Source organism: Capsicum annuum, chromosome 12, assembly GCF_002878395.1.
Source record: "Capsicum annuum cultivar UCD-10X-F1 chromosome 12, UCD10Xv1.1, whole genome shotgun sequence".
NCBI classification, from domain to species: domain Eukaryota; kingdom Viridiplantae; phylum Streptophyta; class Magnoliopsida; order Solanales; family Solanaceae; genus Capsicum; species Capsicum annuum.
In genome coordinates, this window is record NC_061122.1 from 219,761,632 (window position 1) to 219,765,125 (window position 3,494).

Below are 3,494 nucleotides of genomic sequence, written 5' to 3' on the forward strand. Positions count from 1 at the left end.
AATATTTTTTAATTATATTTAAGAAAAATGACCACTGATGGTTGGTTTTGTTATTTTTAAAAAATTTTATTTGTTAAATAAATAATAATTATTATTATAATAATTATTTTGATTTTTTAAAATATAAAAGTGACCACTTGTGATCGCTTTTTTTTAAAAAATAAAATTAAAAACAAATTCGACCACATCTTGTGGTCGGTTTTATCGATTTTTTTTTAGTAGTGGTACTAGATTAAGAATTGCTTTTCTTGTTCGTGTCTGGGCAGCTTTTGTACATGTAACATTGAGGTCGTGGAAATTTGTTGTCTTTATATGTTTATATATACGTGGTATTGAAATTCTATTTTTTATTTGCTAGTATGTTCATCATATATATCGATTTATTTAAATATTAATATTTTATGTGCGTGATTACCTTTTAGGAAAGATAGGATAGGTGCATTTTAGTAGTGTCTTGGGATTTAATAATTTTAATTGATGTTGTTGAAAAATTTGTAGGTCTTTATCTACATCTATTATTTCGTTAAGTTCTTGAGTCTGTTCTGCATTAGATTGTCGTCTGCATATTCTAGCTGATATATTATTGTTTCCTATTCTATTTTCTGAAAAACTTATTCTTTGTCTTTCTTCTCCTTGTCTTGTATTAGTTTCGATGGCTCTCCGTCTATTTGATAGAAAGTCCATTTTTGTGGTTTTCGTATTATGTTTTTTCGTTCTTGTTTAGGAGTTAATTCAATTCCTTTTAATTGGTTAACTAGTTCGGTTCCCTAAAGATTTGAATGAAAAAACTTCAAGCTTTATTGAAACACGATGGTACAAAGTTTATATGGAAAACACTGGGTTAGACAAGTTGTTTTGGAGAAAGGTGTTAAACATTACAAGGAGATGTAGAGTTGGTTGATTTCACTCTGATTTTTTTTTTTACTACAAAATGTGTACCTTTTATAGGCGAAAACTACATAAAGGAGTGGTTTTAAAAACTGCTACGTGGCCGAAGTATAATGGGCCGACACTTTTTGATAAAGGATAAGAAAGAAAACTTTAATAATGCAAGTCGGGTACGCATTGGGCCCCATCGTCACATGCGTTATTAATTTTCTTTTGTTTCTTTGTCGACGCGTGCTTCAACAGTTTTTCTTTCTTTTTAGAAAGTAGTGATAAAGGAAGCACTCAGACTGACACGGACTATTACAAGACATAAAGTGGGCATCCCCACTTGACCATACTAGCTAATAATACAAACTAGGACAACTGCAGAGTCTTTGTAGAGTATCTTTACGTATCCAAGTTGTGCAGGGCTATGGAGTCGAAGCTCATGCCTGAGTCGTCGTCTTCATATGGGTCCTGGGCATCCTGGAATTGTGCTATGCTATCTTCAAATTGCGCGATGCTATCTTCTTCACTTAATCTTGCAGAATTACTTTCTGTATTATTTATTGTTGGTACTACGTTGTCTGGTTGTTCGTCTGATAGTTCATCAACATATTTGTCTTGAGTTTGGTTGTTAAAGAATCTATCTAGTGTTTGTTTAATTATGGTCTCTATTGTCTCACTTTTTCTTTTGGATATCAAAGTCTTTTTTGAAGGCTTAGGTTTTAGCTTGGGTTTTGATGAAGAGCAACCTTCATCTTCACTTTTTGGCAAAGTGACAGCCATGAACGGATTTGATGTGTCTTTACCGATCACCGTTTGAATCGGACTAGCTGTACCAACATCCGGTACAGTGGATTTCTGAGCATTTATTGGGAAATGCACACCCTTCTCATCCATTTTTTGAGGAGATGGAGAACTCTGAGTTGAGGTCTGGGTTTGTGCATCAGTTTTGCTCACGGGAGTCTGTTGTCTGAGTTTTGTTTCTAACATTTGTATGTGTTTGATTAGTCTAGTGTTTTCCATGAGCAATGACTCTTTCTGGGTATTGAGTGTTTTGAAATTTTCAGTCATGGAAGAACAGTGATTACAAAAAATAATCTTTCCAGTTTCCTTTTGTAAGTTGTACTGGGGTATCTGATCTGGATTTTGTCTCAGAGAAGGAGATATGTAATAGTTTGGGCCTAAATATCCCCTAGCATGATTAGTAGCTTCTGTGAAATCATTAAAACCTTTAAAGAGAGGAGCTTTGAAACCTTGTATAGAATCTAATACCTCTAACCAAGTTTAAGCAGTTTTTGAAATGTTCGACACATTCTTCGATTTTCATGTCGTCTTTTCGACATCCTTTACATTTAAAAGTTATATTTTTATATTCTTCTGCTAAAGCTTCAGCCTTTTCTATGGCCATGTCTACTTCATATCCTTCTTGTAGGACTTCTATATTCATAAACTCGCTTTCTGTTTCTATATTACTTTCTGTTTCATCATCGTCTAAATTCCTTTTAGTTGTGTAATTGTAATCTGTAAACCTTACTGAAGTTTCGCCCTTACTTGTAGTATATAGTAGATGAGAGTCTGGTGTAAGAATTTTTGGTTTAGTAAATTTATTTAAATTCCATTCTAAACCTGCGTATATTTCGGGATCTATTTTTATTGGCTTTATTAAACTTATGCTTTTGTTTCCCATTATTTCCACTACATCATTTACTTTTAATTTAAATTTTGTATTACTGCTTAAAGTTAATTTTCCAATAAAACCTATGCACATTAGTAAATTATTTCCGCTATTCATTTCTTCGTATCCCTTAGTCTGAATTCCAATTTTAATATTTTGTCCAAATTCTTTTAAATTCATTAGGAAGTCTGGGCTTATGTAAAATATTCCTCCATTATTAGTCATATCTACTTCAGTTATATATATATATATATATATATATATATAAGAGTATACGTACTCTTACGATGAACGAATAATATTAAAAAATTATTTAAATTATTTTTAATTGGGATATCTTGTTCGAGCATGTTATATCATATTGCTTTAAATAATTTAACTATCATATTATTTCTCAAAGAAATGCGCCCTTCACCATCTCCATATCTCTAACTAAATTTAAAAAACAATCATGTATTATGAAAAGCTTTTTAATTTCATATTTATTTAATTATATTTTTCACAATTTAATGATATTAGATTGTTATTTATCTCCCCCCCCCCCCCCCCCCCCCAAACTCAAACTGCCCTTTTAGGATGTTAATATTCTTTCCTCCGCCCCTAACTAAATTTATATGAGTAAAGACATCCATGTACTTGTAAAAGGAAAAAAAATTTTAAATTTCATATTTTTTCTTTATATATTATTCACAATTTAAAGATATTACATTGTTAATACTACTTCCTCTATCTCTAACTAAATTATATTTATATGTGTAAAAACAATCATATAATTGTAAATGAAAAAACTATATTTCATATTTTATTATTATTATATTATTTACTTTTAAAGATATTAGATTGTTAATATTGATTATTTTTATTTTTAAGTTTTTATTTTATAATTTTCATCTCTTCTGTTTAAAATTTATCAAATTAATATATGTATTATCTAATTACTTCATTA